The sequence below is a fragment of the Carassius auratus genome, chromosome 36, assembly GCF_003368295.1.
Source record: "Carassius auratus strain Wakin chromosome 36, ASM336829v1, whole genome shotgun sequence".
NCBI classification, from domain to species: domain Eukaryota; kingdom Metazoa; phylum Chordata; class Actinopteri; order Cypriniformes; family Cyprinidae; genus Carassius; species Carassius auratus.
In genome coordinates this window covers 1,480,641-1,502,644 of record NC_039278.1, presented here as the reverse complement: position 1 = coordinate 1,502,644, position 22,004 = coordinate 1,480,641, and positions in this window count along the sequence as shown.

Sequence of the window (22,004 nt, the reverse complement as noted above, 5' to 3'; positions counted from 1 at the left end):
TCAGGGGCAGAGAGACAGGTACTGGTTCTGCAGAAAACAGATCATTCAGCCGTTTCTCCAGGGACATGTAGTTGATTTAGACAGCACACTGAATGTGTTGTAGATCAGTGAGGTGAAACACAAGCTCCATCACGTTCAGACCCAGACACAGTCCAGCAGCACAGAAACACAGACAGAGCTGAGACGAGGACAGACGCTGCCGCTCTGAGCTCAGATCATCACTGATCTCCTCACACACACAGGAAACCCTTGCCTTTATTCAAGCAGTGTTCACAGACTGGAGGAGCTTCTGAAACACTTCCATCAGAGCTCCAGAGTTGAAGATGAACAGAGCTCGTTCTTAACATCAAATAAAGATCCAGTGCTGTGATGTGATATATTTTAGTATGTGCTGGTTTAAAGAAATAGTTTAGCAAAAACGAAAGTGTGGAGATGTGCTCATCCTCAGTTCATCTGAGATCAGGAGTTTATTTCTTCATCAGGTTTGGAGAAATGTGTCACTGCATCAGTGTCTCATCAACAGATGCTCTGCAGTGAATGGGTGCCGTCAGAATGAGAGTCTGATAAAAACCACAAGTAAAACAATAGATTGAAGATGCATGATGTTCTCTTAAGTTTCACTAGATGTTTTTGCTCCCTCAGATTCCAGATTTATAATAGTTGTATCTCAGACAAATCTTGTCCTCCGAACAAACACACATCAATGAGAGATGATTTATTCAGCTTCAGATGATGTAGAAAATAAAAGACTCCAGGCTCCAGGGTCACATATAAGATGGTGTTATAATTAAATGATTTTCCTTGATATTATTACATTTACATCAGTAATATTAATAGCATATATTGTTTATTAATATCATTTTAATGTGCCTTGTCTGTGTAGCCTCTATTATGGGTTTAGATAAAAACAACTACAGCAGCCAAGTCAAGTTTATTTCTATAGCACATTTCATACACAATGGGAATTCAAAGTGCTTAACATAAAAGAAAGAACAATAGTCATAAAGAAAAATAATACAAAAAAATGGACAATATGTGAGCCATGAAGTGTGCTCAGCTGAACACGTGATCAAAACAACATGTCTGTCTGGAAACCAGTGACAGTCTTACACTTCGTGTGATCAGCCAGTGGGAAGCTCTATAGACTCCACAGGGATTTCTGTTGAAGGAAGGAAAAGCATATAAGATTATGTAAATGATGCAATAAAGATCAACAGAGGTGATTTCTGCAATCTTGCGTGACGTTTGTCACACTTCTTCTAACCTCATGGGGTTAATCACTGAGAGATCAGTCAACTACAGGATTGGAAAAGATAAAGAGGTGTAACATTAACTTTCGAGGGTTCATGGAGTCGAAGTCCAAGTGATGTGATGCTCTCAGAAACACAGACTGAAGCTCTCTCTCTCTCTCTCTCTCTCTCTGTCAGGAACAGGAACATAAATGACAATTCCCCTGACGTGCAGAGAAGACATTCCTTAATCACAAGTCATCTCTTAACACTGAAAATAACAACAGTCGAGGTATTTCCTTATGTAATCTGGATTTATTTTTCTGTGAACAAGGAAACACACACTTAATTGTGTGCTGCAGAGTTCATTTCCTGTTCGTTTCACCTATGCTCTTTTTCTTTCACTAAATGAAATCTTTGTCACTGTGATGTTGACTCACGTGTAAAGGAGCTGGAGACTGGATGAGATGATACAGTGCACACTACTGTGCACACTTCAGCAGTGGAAGACTGCCTCCTAGCGGCACCAGACAGGAACACAAAGAGTTAAACAGACTGACACTACATTTCATTGAGCAACAAATATTTAGCATATATAGCCACAATTTTTTTTATAAATAAATAAAATAAATAAATAAATATAATAATAATAATAATAAAAAATAATAATAATAATAATTATATATATATATTGCCATTTGGGCGGTGAAGACACATGACACTGGCTAGGTGAGGTCAGAGGTCACGTCATGTGACATACAGTATAATGTCAGGTAAAATGAAAATGAACGGTATTAATACATAATTAAACATATATTAATACTTAGCTAAATGAAAATGGCATGCATTTATTTTTAAAATACTATTTATTGTGCTGTGTGTTTATCAGAGTTCTTGCTCTTCTGCTCTGTTTCCTGTTTCTTTATCATCATGAAATGCGGATTCACTTCTGCGTCTCAATGTTCATACCATCCATCCTAAATACGACGTGAGATTAGAACAGTGTCCCGAAGCACAATGTTGAACGGAGTGTGCCTAAAGGTTTCAGTGAAGGATACAGCTGTGGCTGAAGGGATACAGCAACAACCAGAAGCTAACAATAAATTAGTTCTACCGATTAGATGATGTTTTATTAACATCTACTCCCACCCTAAACCCACCCTTACAATAATGCAAGAATAGTTATTGTTGTTATAGTGGTATGAAAAATGACGTTATATTGATGCTATCTGATATATGTTATCTGTATTATATTTGGTTATATTTCTGCAACAACAATGTGAACTATTAAACACATCTGTTCGGCCATTAACAGTCCATTATAGACACAGTTGTTTTTCTTCAACAAAAGAGCACATACTGGAGGGCAGGGGATTTAGTGAATTGGGGGCCCCAGGCAAAATATAGGAATGTGGCCCTATATATTTCAACACATTTTCTTAAATCAACCTTGAGGTTCCTGTTGAGTTTTGATATTTGCTGATGGTGCCCCATAGATGTGTCCGATGTATCTACATTTTTCATGTACTCTTCATGTTAAATGTGTTTAAATACATACATCAAGAACAAAATAGCCTTGTATGAAGTGTGCCCTGCACAGGCCTCAAATATAGGCCCTAGCCCGTATTTTTCCCCTTTTCCCTAAAATGTTAACTACTGTCTCAGCTATTAAAATAGTTCAGATTTGTATATAATGGAAAAGTGATTTTTTTCTCGTTTCATTTAAAAAAAAAAAGTCAATTTAGAAAAATGTTTGGAGCATTTTTCGTTTGTTAAATGTATGGGTTTTTTTTGTTATAATTTTTTTATATATAAATATGAATATATTTGTTGCTTATTAGTGCTTCACACAGTTCAGTTGGCGTTAAATGCACCAAACGTTGGTTTGCCATCCACCATTAAACATTACGCCATGCTGTCAGTTCGGTGGCGCTGGTAAACACGTCTTCTGTGCAATGACCGGTCAGCGCTGAGCGAACACTTCACAGTTTTTAACAATTGCTTAGACACAATTTTAAAAACAAGGCTCATTTTGTCAAAACACTGCACACAATTATAGTTTTTCTTTATTATTTCACACATTTTCTGAAAGCATGCCTCATACTCTCAGAACTCTAAACACTCCAACAAACAGTGTACATCCCAATCAATGCAAAGTTGCACAGTGGTTTACATACAAAACAACTGAAGAATTTACTGTATACCGTTACAGTAAAAAAAAAAAGAAAAAAAACTATGCTGCATCCTCTCTTCAGTTTCGGTCTGGCCACAGCACCTCATCCACATCACAAGCAATGTTTTCCCAATTCCCAATTTCACAAAGTTCGGCCAACCATCGGGGGAATATATCCTAGCATGGTGAGTCCAGCCATGAAGAGAATCAACTGTTAGATCTCCACATGGGTCTTCCATAGCTTGAAGAAGGGGTATACGCGTCTGTGGATTTGTTATTCTCCAGGCAGATAGGTGTTGAGGATTGAGGGATGGGGAATATGGAGGGAGATAAAGAACTAAAAAGGGTGGGTGGGCAGTGAACCAGTTACGAACCAGAGCAGCCCGGTGGAAACTTATGTTGTCCCAAATGACGACGTACCTGAGCTGCTCTGGGCTGTCGATCTGATCTGGGGGAATGAGATGGTTGTGTAGCGTGTCCAGCAATGTGATCAGATGGACAGTGTTGTAGGGGTCAAGGGTAGCAAGGTGATGGATGACGCCGTGGAGGGTAACCGCTGCACACATTCGGATGTTCCCTCCGTGCTGGCCGATGATATTCCTTCCCCTCTTCCGTCTCTTTATGAGGTTCTGAAGATGAACTCCACCGCTGCCACCTCTAGCTCCAGGACTCTCTGAAACACACATGACAAATTCAGAAGCAGACATGGAGAGGTCACTATTGTGAAGCACTATCATTATGATTACAGTACTGAAATATGTATCATTTACACAGTGTTGAGAGAATGCATCAGTTGTGGGACTGTATAGGACTCACTTGCACAGTTACATCACAATTCTTTCACTCTCTGAACCGCGTTCCAATGGCACCCTATAGACCTGCTTACCCTATCAATATTTGGAAATATCTCATTGTTTACTATTATTTTTCTTTGTATTTGCCGTAATGTGGTGGCATTATTTTCTAAGACCATGTTCATGACTGCAGTTTCCTGTTCAGGAGACAGAACATGTTCCTGACCACCTCGTGTAGGTAATCTTTCAGTTCTGCCAAACAAATAGTAAAATACTGTAAATAATGTGTAGGAATACAAAGTAGGAATACATTTCCCAAATACTTGAAACATACTTTATTTTTACAGTCCTACAGAACAGTCCACAGGCAATTCTGTACTACTGTACTCATTGATCACATGGTCAACCAAAGTGTCTCGGATCTCATTAGAGATTACAGTCCTTGGCCTTCCTCGTCCTCATCCTCCCCGTCCTCCTTCTCTTACTCTCACTCCTCTGGATCTGGCTCTGCCTCTGTTGTTGGCATCCATTGCTCCAAAACAGAAGAGCTCACCTGTTGCCCTTTTATGCTAAAGCTCTGTTTGCTAATTGTAAAAATGAGTGACAGGTGTTTGCCCATGTGATGAGTCGGTGTGCATATTTTAATTTCTAAACAATTGAGAAAAACTGTAACACATCCACACATATGAATCAGAACATCTATATGCATAAACATAAACATTTCTGTAATCTATATAGCCTACCAATCAACAGTTTTTGAACTGTAAAATATTTTGTTTTTAAAGAAGTCTCTTCTGCTCACCAAGCCTACATTTATTTGATTCTAGCTTTTAATTGTCTTAGAAATCTACAACTGCTGGACAATAACAAGTAATAATGATATGTTTATATTCTACAAACACATTTTTTTAATCACATAATAAGGCAGAATAGTTTCTATTCTGTAATAAATGCTATGTCAATTGGTACTAAATTGGTCATACTTTATTTATCACCTGCTGGAGATTACTTGAAAAACCATATATTGTTGCAATCGTATGTTTAATGTCTTCATGTTTGCAAAAGTTTCTGGACTTTTTTCCTGTGTAAAAACTGTTTTCATACAGCCATAGCTGGACGCTTTTGCCCATATTAGGATCTTCCTGAAATGACTTTCTGCGCGAGAGCGCCCTCCGGCTTCGAGGATGAATGAAACACACACTGCAGGAGTGTTTGCGCTCGGTCATGTCCATCTCGCTGTATTCTGGGTCCGAATTAAATATCAAATCATATGCAGACTATCCCATCTCTTTGAGTTTCAATCTATATTTATTTACACCAGCTCTTGGAAACCTCTATGAGAATAAACTTGACTGAAAAAGTGCGGGGGACGAGTTTCCATGATATTAAAAGTGGGGGGAACACGTCCCCCGCGTCCCCCGCGTAATCTACGCCCCTGACTGAGACGCCCTGCGATTCACTGAATGAGCCGTTTAACATCCAATCTGCAATGGATATTAATATCCAAAGTATAGTGAAAACACTATTAATTAGCACAAGATCGGCAGTTTAAGACATTAACTTGTAAGCACAAAACACAAGATACTTCTCTTTTCAATATGAATAAGGCTTTATTAGATAAATCTAAGACATATAAACTAATCTATCACATAAACGCACACACTCAGACATTCACACAAGTTGCAGGAAGATCGAAAGTTAGGGAAAGATGAGTTTAAGAGAATGGAAATGTGGAATCCCAAGTTTACAGCAATACGTGAAATTGAATAGACATGAACAGCCATCAATCACGTAATTAACCCCCGCACTGAGTTCCTCAATGATGTTAAAATTATATTAGATACACCAGTACAGGTCAGAGCCTGGAGGTTACTTGCATCTCCTGTGTAACGGGGGTTCCCTTTGATGTCATTGAAAGGGGACAAGTACAACACATGAGACATACTCTAGATTTAATACTGTCACATGGAATTGATGTTGATAGTGTTGAAATTATTCAGCCAAGTGATGATATCTCAGATCATTATTTAGTTCTGTGTAAACTTCATATAGCCAAAATTGTAAATTCTACTTCTTGTTACAAGTATCGAAGAACCATCACTTCTACCACAAAAGACTGCTTTTTAAGTTATCTTCCTGATGTATCCGAATTCCTTAGCATATCCAAATCCTCAGAACAACTTGATGATGTAACAGAAACTATGGACTCTCTCTTTTCTAACACGTTAAATACAGTTGCTCCTTTACGCTTAAGGAAGGTTAAGGAAAACAGTTTGACACCATGGTATAATGAGCATACTCGCACCCTAAAGAGAGCAGCCCGAAAAATGGAGCGCAGCTGGAGGAAAACAAAACTAGAGGTATTTCGTATTGCTTGGCGGGAAAATAGCATATCCTACAGAAAAGCATTAGAAACTGCTAGATCTGATTACTTTTCTTCTCTTTTAGAAGAAAACAAACATAACCCCAGGTATTTATTCAATACAGTGGCTAAATTAACGAAAAATAAAGCCTCAAGAAGTGTTGACATTTCCCAACACCACAGCAGTAATGACTTTATGAACTACTTTACTTCTAAAATCGATACTATTAGAGATAAAATTGCAACCATTCAGCCGTCAGCTACAGTATCACATCAGACAGTGCACTATAGACCCCCTGAGGAACAGTTCCACTCATTCTCTACTATAGGAGAGGAAGAATTGTATAAACTTGTTAAATCATCTAAACCAACAACATGTTAGACCCTATACCATCTAAGCTCCTAAAAGAGGTGCTTCCAGAAGTCATAGGTCCTCTTTTGACTATTATTAATTCCTCATTTTCATTAGGATATGTCCCCAAAACCTTCAAACTGGCTGTTATTAAGCCTCTCATAAAAAAACCACAACTTGACCCCAGAGAACTTGTTAATTATAGACCAATCTCGATTCTCCCTTTTCTGTCCAAGATACTAGAAAAGGTGGTATCCTCACAATTATATTCCTTCTTAGAGAAAAATGGTATCTGTGAGGATTTCCAGTCAGGATTTAGACCGTATCATAGTACTGAGACTGCTCTCCTTAGAGTTACAAATGATCTGCTCTTATCATCTGATCGTGGGTGTATCTCTCTATTAGTTTTATTGGATCTTAGTGCTGCGTTTGACACAATTGACCACAGCATTCTTTTGCATAGACTTGAACACTTTGTTGGCATCAGTGGAAGTGCATTAGCATGGTTTAAATCGTACTTATATGACCGCCATCAGTTCGTAGCAGTGAATGAAGATGTATCATATCGATCACAAGTGCAGTATGGAGTACCTCAAGGCTCAGTACTAGGGCTGCTACTACTAATGGAATGCATAGTCGATATAAAAAACTGGATGACGAGTAATTTCTTACTGCTAAATTCTGAAAAAACAGAGGTGTTAATTATAGGACCTAAAAACTCTACTTGTAATAACCTAGAACACTGTCTAAGACTTGATGGTTGCTCTGTCAATTCTTCGTCATCAGTTAGGAACCTAGGTGTGCTACTTGATCGCAATCTTTCCTTAGAAAGCCACGTTTCTAGCATTTGTAAAACTGCATTAACTTAATTATGGTTTTAAGGTTAAGGTTAGATTATTGTAATGCTTTATTGGGTGGTTGTTCTGCACGCTTGGTAAACAAACTACAGCTAGTCCAAAATGCAGCAGCAAGGGTTCTTACTAGAACCAGGAAGTATGACCATATTAGCCCGGTCCTGTCCACACTGCACTGGCTCCCTATCAAACATCGTATAGATTTAAAAATATTGCTTATTACTTATAAAGCCCTGAATGGTTTAGCACCTCAGTATTTGAATGAGCTCCTTTTACATTATACTCCTCTACGTCCGCTACGTACTCAAAACTCAGGCAATTTGATAATACCTAGAATATCAAAATCAACTGCGGGCGGCAGATCCTTTTCCTATTTGGCGCCTAAACTCTGGAATAACCTACCTAACATTGTTCGGGAGGCAGACACACTCTTGCAGTTTAAATCTAGATTAAAGACCCATCTCTTTAACCTGGCATACACATAACATACTAATATGCTTTTAATATCCAAATCCGTTAAAGGATTTTTAGGCTGCATTAATTAGGTAAACCGGAACCGGAAACACTTCACATAACACCGTACTTTCTACATCATTAGAAGAATGGCATCTACGCTAATATTTGTCTGTTTCTCTCTTATTCCGAGGTCACCGTGGCCACCAGATCCAGTCTGTATCCAGATCAGAGGGTCACTGCAGTCACCCGGATCCAGTACGTATCCAGACCAGATGGTGGATCAGCACCTAGAAAGGATCTCTACTGCCCTGAAAGACAGCGGAGACCAGGACAACTAGAGCCCAGATACAGATCCCCTGTAAAGACCTTGTCTCAGAGGAGCACCAGGACAAGACCACAGGAAACAGATGATTCTTCTGCACAATCTGACTTTGCTGCAGTCTGGAATTGAACTACTGGTTTCGTCTGGTCAGAGGAGAACTGGCCCCCCAACTGAGCCTGGTTTCTCCCAAGGTTTTTTTCTCCATTCTGTCACCGATGGAGTTTCGGTTCCTTGCCGCTGTCGCCTCTGGCTTGCTTAGTTGGGGTCACTTCATCTACAGTGATATCATTGACTTGATTGCAAATAAATGCACAGACACTATTTAACTGAACAGAGATGACATAGCTGAATTCAATGATGAACTGCCTTTAACTATCATTCTGCACTGTTTTCCTAATGAATGTTGTTCAGTTGCTTTGACGCAATGTATTTTGTTTAAAGCGCTATATAAATAAAGGTGACTTGACTAAAGGCCCTGTATGGTTTATTTCTGGATACACTGGGATCTCAGGATCCAGGAGTAAACTGTTAAATACTGCACATTTTGCAGTGGTCAAAAACCAAATGTGGGTCACTTTGCATAAATATTATATATTTTTTTCATTAAAAGAGAAATGTCTGAAGAACAAATAGTGTTGAAACTTAAATTGAAATTGTTGCATTTGACCTATTATCTTGACCCAATAGTTTAAAACAGATTTTCAGCTGATATTATATTACTCCATAGATATTTGTTAATAATATGTAACAATTTGGCTTTTGTGTTTGGTTTATGATTGTCGTAATTTAGCCAAGTTTATTAGCTTTTAATTACTTTCATCAGATCCTGCACTGTAATACCCGACAAGTTAACTTAACTCAAACGGTTTGAGTAAACAGATATCCTTAAGTTATGTTAACTCAAACCGTTTGAGGAAACCGATTGCCTTAAACCATTTAAGTTGAAAAAACTAACAGTTATGAGTACTCTGAACTTAATTCAGTTGAGTTCCCTGAAAGAAGATATACATTGCAATTAAGTGATTAAGTGATTAATTGAACTTTAGTGATGAACACCTGCTGTTAACAAACATAATTACTGAAGAAAAGAGAGAAAGGAACAACAGCTGACTTCAGACACAGCCTCACTCAAACCTGACAAGTTATGTTAACTCAAACCGTTTGAGGAAACTGATTGCCTTAAACCATTTAAGTTGAAAAAACTAACAGTTACGAGTACTCTGAACTTAATTCAGTTGAGTTCATTGAAAGAAGATATACATTGCAATTAAGTAATTAAGTGATTAACTAAGTGCTGATTGAGAATTAGTGATGAACAGCTGCTGTTAACAAACAGAATCACTGAAGAAAAGAGAAACACAAGAACTACTACAACTGACTTCAGACACAGCCTTAGATGAAATCAACTGAAATAAAATACATGAAATCTCTCAAGATCTGATTAAACAACCCACAAACAGCATCACCAGCTCCACTTATTAATAACCAGACTGACTTTATTTCTGTCAGACGTCTACAGAAGATCTTATTGAGAATGAACTAAGGTTTAGATGTTGATTTATTGTTTCATTTGAAGTAATCATGTTAGAGATCAGTGTTTGCTTTAGTTGGGCTCTTGACCCTTGACTTCTGTCTTAGTCTTTTCTCTGGCTGTTATAACTGTGTGTTTCTAAAACATATTTGTTGTAACTCAAAAGCCCAGAAGAAATGCCATCAGGTGTTAACCTGTACCTACATGTAGATTGTTGTACGTTATAGCTGTGATGATAATTTTTCATTATTATTCACAAATATTGATCTGTACAGAGTCTAATCTCTGATGAAACAAATGTGTAATTAGTAGAAGTGGACCTAATAAAAATGACACTAAGAGCCAGTGATTCTGTGATAATCAGTTAATATAAAAATGATTTCATAAACATTTTGTACACATACATTTGTCTTCTATGCCATTAGCTCGTCACACACAGACATCAATAATCAGAATATGAACCTCAACAATGGTGACAAAAAAACATGCTGCAATGCATGCTGGGTACTATTGTAGTACAAAACTCATCCATGGCTCCAGGCATTTTTTTTTTTTTTTTTATGGTCACCATTGTTGAGGTTCATATTCTGATTATTGATGTCTGTGTGTGACTAACTGACACTGTGGAAGACCAAATTGTTTGGAAAGTCTTTGTATTAACTGATTATTACAGAACCACTGGCTCTAAGAATCACTTTTACTGTAGTCAATTTAATTACACAACCCATATTTCATCAGAGATTAGACTCCTAGCAGTTGCATAATTATATATATAATTGGTTGTTATACCAATATAAAGTATAACAATCTACATCTAGGTACAGGTTAACACCTGATGGCATTTCTTCTGGGCTTTTGAGTTACAACAAATGTGTTTCAGAAACACACGGTTATAACAGCCAGAGAAAAGACTAAGACAGAAATCAAGGATCAAGAGCCCAACTAAAGCAAATACTGATCTCTAACATGGTTACTTCAAATGAAACAATAAATCAACATCTAAACCTTAGTTCATTCTCAATAAGATCTTCTGTAGACGTCTGACAGAAATAAAGTCAGTCTGGTTATTAATAAGTGGAGCTGGTGATGCTGTTTGTGGGGTTGTTTCATCAGATCTTGAGAGATTTCATGTATTTTATTTCAGTTGATTTCATCTAAGGCTGTGTCTGAAGTCAGTTGTAGTAGTTCTTGTGTTTCTCTTTTCTTCAGTGATTCTGTTTGTTAACAGCAGCTGTTCATCACTAATTCTCAATCAGCACTTAGTTAATCACTTAATTACTTAAATGCAAAGTTTTAAAACTTACATGGTTTAAATCAAGGCAATCTGTTCACTCAAACGGTTTGAGTTAAGTTAACTTGTCGGGTTTTACAGTGTGCTCATGATCCAATATGTTAGTTGGTTACAACTGCCAAAGAGACTATGAATAATGTCAGGTCTGTCTGGACTGTAATCTGAAGCTGAAGTGTGTTCTGTGTCTACAGCAGACCGAACAGATTGTCTCAAACAGATGCTCAGACAGTGGAAAGAATGTCGAAGACGCTGTGTTTGGAGACACTAGAGGGCAGCAAAACCCCAGGAGCTCTGCAGGGACTGCACTGAACATGTGGCTCAAACACACGCCGTGTGCCACAAGTGGTTCTCTAGTGTTTCTAGATGTTAGAGCCCTGTCCTCTCTTCACACTTCACACTGCCAGTGACTAACGCTCCCATAAGAGTTCTCTGTCTGCTGGTGCAGAAATGACTGCTTCAGAGGCTGGTGATCATGTTGAAATAGAGACTGCCCTCAAGAAGACACTGATGATGATCAGGAACTGGATTAGATCTGTAGACTGAACAATGCTGCTTCTCACATAAAAATACTGCATTTTTAAAATCTGAGGCACACATGTAGTGTCATTTACTTACATTTGATGCTGCAGGCCACCACACACACAATGAGCAGTGTGTATGTTTACAAAAGAAATATGTGTCATGATTCAATATGATCAAGTAATGCATAAGCACAACAGTGTAGATCGTTTTTCTTTTTGAATGTGTCTCTCCCAGTCTGCAGCAGGTCACGCAGTATGTGGAGCTGCTGTAGCTGTAGTTTCTGCATCAGTCTGCAGGGGGCGTGGTGCGCTCGCTGGTGTTCAGCCTCCATTCATGAGGAGCAGGGTATCTGAGCAGGGGCGGCCACCACTCTATAAACTCTGCCCCAGGATGATTTGCAGTGGGTACTATTAAATTAAATGCAGAATTTGATTCACAATAGTTTAAGAAGTAAAAAAAAAAAATAAAAAAAATAATGCAGCACCACTGCAGCTAACAAAAAAGATTGCTACAGTTTAAATGATTCGGTTCAATCGCAATGACTCACTTATTAACAGTGACTCGCTCACAGACACCTACTAGAGGATTTAATTTCACATTTAAGATACTTTTTAATTTTTTTTTATTATTTCAAACAACAGTTTTCAATGTTTTATGATGAAAATATCAAAACATTATTTCTTCATTAGTGACAGCAGGTGAAAGTACTCCATGTCTCTCAGAGCTGCATTAAACAGTGTGTAAAAACATCTAAATGCACTTCAGATGCAGCTTCTGATTTCTCTGCATTACAGAGATCAGTTTCGTTGATACTGATGGCATTTGCTTGGTAACAGCCCAAATTCAAGTATTTGACCTAAAAGATGGTTCACACTTTTAGAAAATCTGTGTTAAAGTAAACATTTAGGAGTCATCTGTCAGCACAATGGTGTGTGTTCATGGTGTGTGTGTGTTCACTGCTGTGTGTATGCACTTTGGATGGGTTAAAAGCAGAGCACGAATTCTGAGTATGGGTCACCAGATAGCAAGCAGTTTAAAAAAAGTAAAAAAGTAGTATGAAATCCATGTGGGCCAGACCTGGGCCGAAACTGCTTGCTGTCTGGTGACCCATACTCAGAATTAGACTTACTGACTTAATATATATATATATTGTCAATATTTCAAACCTTCATTATTTTTTCTTTATTTTGGTGTGCCACCCCAGGATTTCCTGTAGCTTGATATGGGTGCCACTGTATCTGAGAGGAAGCCTGAGACTTCAGCTCCTGCGCTGTTCCTTCTGTGTTAATGAGGACGCTTGCACACAGTCACAGGATCCTCGTTCACTCACAAATACATAACTACAGATCAGTCAAAACACCCCTTCTGTAATGGGCATGCTTTAATTAGAATTACTGCTGGTATTTTCTGGGCAGCATAATGCGAAATATATGATATCCAATATTATAGCACAAAGAATTTAAAAACTAGCGGAAAAAAATCATACAACAGGAAATACATTTACAGATAATCTCTGCAGACTCATAACTGTGTCGAGGTCAGTAAGTCTAGTTTAGTTCGAATGAATTCATAGATATTGTATTATATCAGGACATCAGCCAGAGTCTGTAAAAACATCAATTAGAAATAAGCACATGAACATCTTCTCCAGAACTGCTCTGAGCATCTCACCCTTTCCTTTCAGAAAACCTGTCGTCAGAAAGGTCCTGTCAAAATAAACGTTTGGTTTAACTTGAAGAAATTGTGACAGAAATATATTATTACTGTGCAGTAAAATGTATGTAATACTACTATTAGTACTTCTAATACAATTCTTAAAACTTCTTTGTTAAGAAATAATTATGCAATCTTTCTTCCCTGTTTGAATTTTAATAGTATGGGTCAAAGCGTAATGTTGTCCTGCTCTCGTTCTGCGTGTGAATAAATGAACTGATCACATCCCAGGAGTGATGACCTGTTCATAGCAGCACTTCAGTGGAGAGATGGCTAAATCAGTCCTGTCCTGAGAGTATTAAAAACTGACCGCCCACCTATCCATGCTGAGTCACATGCTTTACAAACTTGAATGCTCCTGGTCAGCGTTACCGTGGAGTGTGGAGAACGTCTGCTAGTCTCAGTGGGAGAGAGATGAGGGAACACACTGAGAGGTGACAGAAGAGGGAAATAAAGGCAGTGTGTGAGGAATGGAGCACTGTGATTGGACGGACCACCCTCGAGTCTGCTAGAAACCGTGGTTTGAGGGTCAGGTCCACATTGCTGTGAACCACTGGATGTTATGCTTGCTCCTGCTCACTTATTATTACTGTGTTATTGCTGTTGGTCTCCAAACGAATGACCTTCAGAGAGCAGCTCTCCACCTTCTCACCTGCAGAGATGTGTCTGTGGAGGACAAACACAAGTGCAGCTCTGAAGCTGGAGGACTGCAGGAGTGGAGCTGACTTCCAGATGCTCGCTGGCCATCAGTGGCCTATTAGTGGATTTGTCTCTGACACATTTATGATCTTCAGAGTCCACCGCACGCATCCGAGGTCTCCATCCCATCTGGCGCTCTGGACTATGACGTGCTTGTGTCGGCCTCTCCTGACTGACCTCATCTTCCTACATGCTTGTTGCGTAACTTCCCACTAAAAGCTTCTCGTTCAGTCCACACTCACCACATTCAGAGCTGCTCTCTCAAACGACTGCTGTTGTTTCCCAGCCTCTCAGTGAGACGTTCGCTAGCTTGTGTTTCATCTTGTACCAGTATTTCAGCAGTAGTGTTTAAACGTGCCTTTATACTGGTCAGCTGGTTTCAGTGTTGTCCGGTCGATGATATGTGTTTCAGTTCTTGCAGGATATTGCATACCTAACAAACTTTGACGACACACATACAACTGTGTAAGCAGTGATGAGTCACAGTTCATTATCATTATCTCTTGAGGGAATGACTGCTTTCGCTGGAAACGTCCTGTTTGCAGTTACACACACACACACACACACACACACACACTTCAGGGGAATGGGGAAGTGACATGGGTGGTCAGATCTTAAAGAATATTTTACATGGCTATGTAAATCTTTGAATCAGACTACGTTCAAACTCAGTTCCAGAGAAACTCAGTGCCATGGTCCTCACGTCTGAAGCAGTGCAGCGATGACCAGTCTGACCAGTGTGATGGAAATCTATTCATGAGTTAATATGATTCTCAAGAAAGCTCTGTAAGAATGTTTCTAGCTGCAGTTCTTGAAAAATTCTTGAGTTCTCTAATTTACTTCAGAACATCTTGTTTTTCTTGAGAAGAAAGCTTTGGTGTTTTCTGATGGTATGGCAGCTTTCGTCGAAGACTAACTGATCGAATCAACTAAAACACTTCAGAGGTTGTCTTTCTGCATTCCCTGCAGATTACAGTAATAACTGCAATAACCATAAACACTTGTCACCACGATCAGCTCGACTGGAGTTCCAGCAGGTCGTTATTATGATATTAAATCAGTGTCCCTGTTTGACTTGTTTTAGTCACATCATGATTCAAGATGTGTATTTGTCCCATACACGGTTATATGGAGAGTATCTGACCAGCAGTGAAATGTAAGTCAGGTCCGCTCCATGGACAGTCAAATTATTAAAGAATACAAAAACAAGACAATTATATATAAATATGGCATGGGAAAAGTAAGATAAAAAATAACATAAAATGTGCAGGATAGTATACTGTAGACTTCATAAATAATAAGATGAGCAGGAATGTAGAAGAGAAGAATGTACAAACCGGTTGTACAGGGTTTTTACATAGCAGCAATAGATGAAAAAAAAAGTTAATTAAAAATGTCAATGTCATTGTCAGTATATTCAGTATTTTACTGATAATTAAATGAAGTCATATAGATGTTAAGAGACTGAGTTTGAGTTAAGGATCCTACATCCTACCTTCAGTCACTTAAAGGATTAGCTCACTTCCAGAACAAAAATGTCCTGATAATTTACAGTCACAAAGAAAAACATTCTAGGATTGGACTTCAATGGGGACCAATGTGCTGAAGGTTCGAATCACAGTTTCAGTGCTGCTTCATTGGGTTCTACATGATCCCAGCCAGGGAATAAAGGTGTTATCTAGCCAAGCAATCTGCCATTTAAAAAAAAAAAAAAAAAGATAGATTGATATAGTAAGACACTGTAGTTGAGCATCAGCATCCATCAGTCCTGTGAACATACCTTTACTGATGCATTACAGCGATGATCAGATGAGCCACGTTTTGTAAATCCAGAGGCTGAATCTCATTCTCATACTATTGTCTGTACTTCACCGCTGACAGCGAGGGTTCACTGGGTTCCAGTAGTCATGAGCAAGTGTCTGTCTCGTTAGAAGCTGTCTTTAGCTCTAGCGACTCGGTCCTGGCTCTGAGAAGATCAGCAGGTGCTGCTAGCATGCTGCATGCTAACACACGACACACAGTGTATGTTGTGTCTGCGTGTGCTTCTAGACTGTGACAGCAGTCTGTCTCTCACATGTGTGCAGCGTTACCCACCATATTCATCACAAGATCTGTTTAGCAGTGACTGCTGCACAACAACACACGCTGCATCTAATCATGAAATCATTTTACTAATAAAATGTTAGTCAAAGTATCTTGTAATAAGCTGAAGGAAGGTCTATTGTTTAACTGCATGTGAATACAAATCACTGTCATGATGCTAGTGTGTTGTGAGTGTTGGCCAAGGTGCTTGCATGCAGTTGCTAAGGTGTTCTTACTGGTTTTAATATGGTTAATGAATGGTCTTACTGGTGAATGAATGATTCAGTAGCAACAGTGACTTTCCCCTTCTACTGGAGGTTTTGTTTTTATTTCATATTTCTGTATTCAGAATGTTCTATTTAAAGCATCAATCTCATTATACAGTTGTAATTGTCATATAACTGCTCTTATGCCGGCCACAGCCCTTTCTCCTTCTTTCCATGCGCTCGGGAGCGTCTGCCGTCGCTAATGCTAGCCTTGATGACATGCACCATAAATGGCTTGCTACTGTAGCTCTACTACTAGATTCATCAAGAAGGGGGTATCCCTGTACAGCTATGATCAGCTGTTCCTCCTTCTTGGCTGAGCTTTGTAAAGGAAAGGATGAAGCTGATTGGTTGGTTTTGTCACATGAGCTGTGGTGCGCTTGTGGCATTCTGAAAAGTTAAAATGTTTTCATCCTGTTGCTGCCAAGAAGCACCTGGAAAAAATGTGCACATCACTGCGCATGAGCATCTTGACTACGTCGTTTCTATTATGTGCACACTTTTGAAAATAACAAACTTGAGTGTGCAAAAGACGCTTGAACATCCCCTTAAACAGTCTGTATTAATAGATTTAAATACCTTCTAATGCCACTTCAGAAGAGAAAGCTAGTTTCTGTGATTGATCAGAAGGTGCTCCTAAAGCACACAAGCTCCAAGTGTGAGCACAGATTGCATGCAGATGTCATTTCAACCCACTTTTGTACATAGTTAGCATGTTTTACTCAAGACAGGGGCAGGGGAGGTTAAGCATCTCTGAGCATGTGCATGCATGTGTTTGAATGTACGGGTTACAGACGTGTTCAGGGACCCATCCTTCTCCACATCCCCACCACTTTACATTCCTCTTATTCACCTGCTGTCATCTCAACCTCTCCTCCTCTGACGTGGCCTTTAGACTCTTCAAGCTGAACAAGCTCAGTCTTGGCATGTTAAAGCATACCTGTGGTTATGCAGCGACAATGGCACACTATGCAGAGGTAGATGGTTTTACCCTGCTTTAGTCCATGTCAAGAGTCCTACAAATGATAAATTACATGTTATCTCTTCTTCTCTAGCTTCTGTTATGGTGGAGAAACATTGACGTGGTGATTAGCAGCTGTTTGAAGAATACCACATCTGGTTTAATGAGGTTTAAAGAAAGTTTGTCATCCTCTTTAGTACCTCCACAGAAACACAAGAACACACGTTGGGCCTAATTCATGAAATGTGATTTACCCAGAAAACACCACCTCATATGCCATATATTCAGTCTGGTTTGATTCGGTTTGGTGATCACACTGCACATAGTGTGGTCTCACTGAGCTTATTTTAAACATCATCCTTGTTTTGTAGAAAAGAAGTAAAATAAAAATCTCTTTCCACTTGAGTTTTCATAGTTCACACATTCCCAGATCAACCCTCTACATTGCGAGTAAATCAATCGCATATGCAACTAAATTATGTCTATTGTTAGCCATTGGCTAATACATTCTTAGATTTTACTCACCAGTGTGTGAGTTCGAGGCTATTATAAGATTAGCACAGAAATATTTTCACTCACTGACCACTGACCGAGCGCTTCAGAGTTCTCTCTCCATCAAGTGATCTGTATTATTTCACTTCATCTGCAGGTTTGCCAACTCTCACGCATCTGGCGTGACACTCACACTTGGACTTCAGCGTGAGTTTGATGCTGAAAGCGCGAGTGTCACACCAGATGCGTGAGAGTTGGCAACCCTGCATCTCAATGGATAGTTGTACTGAGGATTGAGGAAGTGGCATGTCTCTTATAAACTGTCCCTGTTAATATCCATGAAACCAGTAGCTCATCAATCCATAGTGCATTGTATATTGTTAATATGGTAGTTGAATTAGTAGTAGTATTGTCTTTTAATAATAATTAATATGATCTATTACATTTTTTTAATAGAAACCCTGAATGACCAACACTATCTTAAGCATCCCCACCAGTATTAAGTTAAAGTTAAATGACAAATATGCATTCATACATGGTAATCAAGGTTTTGTTCTAATCACACACACACACACACACACACATGGCGAATCTGTAGGGGGCGAGAACGAGTCTTTAAACCTGTGTGTATGCCTACTGTGAATTTACCACATCAAACGTGACTAAGGTTGTAAAGGTATTGTGGAATTAGGTTACAGCTCTCTGAAAAACAAACAAAAGGGAAACCGCTCGGAAGTGCTAGACAGGCTAAACAAGACTTCGCAGTGAGTGAGAGTGATTGTGCTGTTTTTATGTGTGTGTAAATAAGGTGCAGGTGTGGCAAGGTGATTGTGATGCAGTGACTCATGGGGAATGTAGTTCGGGTGTGGTGCAACAGTATGAGAGGTGCTGGTGTCCAAGTAACATCTACTGAAGTTCATTGGTACTCCAATCTAATAATCATGACAATTATTACAAAAAACATTAATTAAAAAAAAATGAACTGCAATAATAATTTTATTTGTTAAAATAACAAGTGAGTATTCAAAAAAAAAGAAAATAAATTATGGTACACTTAATAAATGCAATACTAGTATTTATATTGATTGTTTTTCTCTTTTTATATATATTTTCTTCATTTTCACAGCTAAAATCATCAAGCTGTTATTTTGGAGGGTTGTTTGGGCAGTTTCTGTCACTGTGTAAATAAAGAAGGGATGCTCAGATCAGGATTTATGCAGCTGATATGATTACAGTTTTATTGTCATCATGAGCTGTCTGTTGACTGTCACTTGTTTTTTTATATAAGATAATACCTCATGTTTATTATATTATTTACAGTATATAGAGAATCAAATAAATAAGCTCAACAAATATTAATTTAACAATGAACATTTTTATAGGCCTTTTCCACAAAACACTCTCCATATTACGATACTTTGGCTTATTAAAAAGCAAATAATAAATAATTGTGTGTGTGTATACATTATATTTAATTTTATACTATTTAAAAAATACACAGCTCTTCTACAAATTCTTCTATAGTACATATGCAGTTTTTAATGAGCTCGTGTTGATTGAGTGAAGACGGGGAATATCTCACCACAGCACCACTTACACTGAACCAGTGGAGGAAAAAACATGACTAAAAGTGAAAATTATTTAAATTATTAAGAAATAATAATAATAATAAAAATAAATATGTATATATTTTAAAATGCTAATATATAAAAATATGATTGTGAAAGTGTTATATGTACTGGAGAAGCATTTCTGTTTTTCTAAAGGTCTACACTGACAGAAGCTCTAAGAAGAGTTCCTGACATATAAAATCAGCAGCACAGTGAATGTGAGCCGTGTGAGGACTGTGCCAGGAGTGTGTGTGTGTGTGTGTGTGTGTGTGTGTGTGTGTCATATCAGGACACAACTCTGTATAATGACATGGGTATGACACAGGTATTACAAGGAGAGGGTGACTTATGAGGACATAACCCATGTCCCCATTTTTCAAAACACTTATAAATCATACAGAATGAGTTTTTTTGAGAAAGTAAAAATGCACAAAGTTTCCTGTGAGGGTTAGGGTTAGGTGTAGGGTTGGTGAAGGGAGATAGAATATACAGTTTCTACAGAATAAAAACCATTACACCTACGGGATGAACACACTTTACACAGAAACAAACATGTGTGTGTGTGTGTGTGTGTGAGCGTGTGTGAGCGTGTTTGTGTGTGTGTGTGTGTGCGCGCGTGTGTGTGTGTGTGTGTGTGTGTGTGTTTGTGTGTGTGTGTTTGCCAGAGCAGTGTCTGCTTTGTGTTGAGTGCCATGCACTGCCTAAATTTAACCTGCTCTCTTCAACCAAAGTCAATATGGCATCATGACGCTATAATTTTCCTCCTACAGACTGGCCAAGCTTTTGCGCTCCTCTCCTCTGGCACTGGGAGTTGTACGTGTAGAGGGAAACGGCTGGCGTCTCGGTGCTTTTTTCTTTTAACCAAGTTATTACAGTGCAGCACAGTGGTTTTCACAGGAATCGTTTAAGCCATGACTTACTTTCCTCTGCAGGGTGATGGAGAAGTTTAGTTGTTCATCTCTTATTCTCCTCCAGAGCGGAGTGTTTGTGTTTGGCGTCCCGTTATAAACACTGTTGTTGTTCTGGTTTGTAGTGTCCGGCCGGCTGTGTGTCCTTCTCGAGGACTGGAGACTCCAGATGAACAGATGAGCTGGTGTGTGTCGTGTTGATGCTGTGGAAGACTAACTTCGACAGCTGGATCACAGTGAGGTGCTGGGGATGAGAAGGCTTCAGCCGGCCGTCAGCACAGGAAATCATCACAAGGTCAATCACCTCACCGCAGGGGTCAGGCTGGCTTGAACCCGTGGTGTGGGTGTCTATCAACAACAAAGTCCTTCAGCTTGTCTTGACTTCCACGTTCATGTAAGCATACAGACATAATGAAACCCACTGGAATGAGAGGAGACGGCTACTGCCAAACACACACACAAACTCAGAAGACATCCAGATGAAGGCTTTCTGTGTGAAAGTGAAGATGAGTATACATGACTGTAATGTCTTGTAATTGAGTGTTTCCAGCACCACTGCTTTATATCATTTAGAATACAGAGCTTGTATATACTGTACGAGACAGAGACTTGAATTCAACAATAGACCACTTTCTAACACTGAATGTACACAGAAGCCTTTAACAAGCGGTCTAAGTCAAGGACTAGTGGTGGTTGTTTGTAATGAATCAGTGGAAACAGCTCACTTCCTCTGAATCGCCTCGTGTGACTCACATGAACTATTGCTGTGTCGTGGGAACCTTGGGAAGCAGAATTCAAAGTTTGATTTGTATGTGTACCATTCATCACACTCCTGAATGACAGTAATTCCCGGTAAAAGTGTGGATCATGAGAGTCTTGAGTAAAGAGCACTTGTGTGTGAGAACTACAAAAGAAATACATTAGAGGGAAGTTATGTCCTACAATATTAGTTCTGTTCCAGACACGACACTGATCTATTTTCAACAATGGTAGTTCAAATTCATTTCAATCATGTCTTGATTTGAATGTATTCTGTTTAATGATTTCATATAAATTATTTTCAAAAGCATTGGCATTGAGATGAATGCAGAAAGCTTCTGGGCAGATTCCTGCTGGTTTGTAGGACAGTCAGCATGAAGTCTGGTGCATGACTGATGATGGAGAGCGTTTGGAAGAGTTACACTGGTTGGGTATTGTGAGGCTTGTGTAACTCAGGTTAGTAAAATCACAAGATGTCTGCCTCATCTGTACACTACCATACCCGTGATCGACTGAAGACAAACCCCTGCACAATGACCCCAGGTCAGCTCCTTTCACACAACTAACGAACAATCCTGTCCAACCAGGTCTGAACGAGGAGCGCCTCACCAAACACATGAGTGCAGTC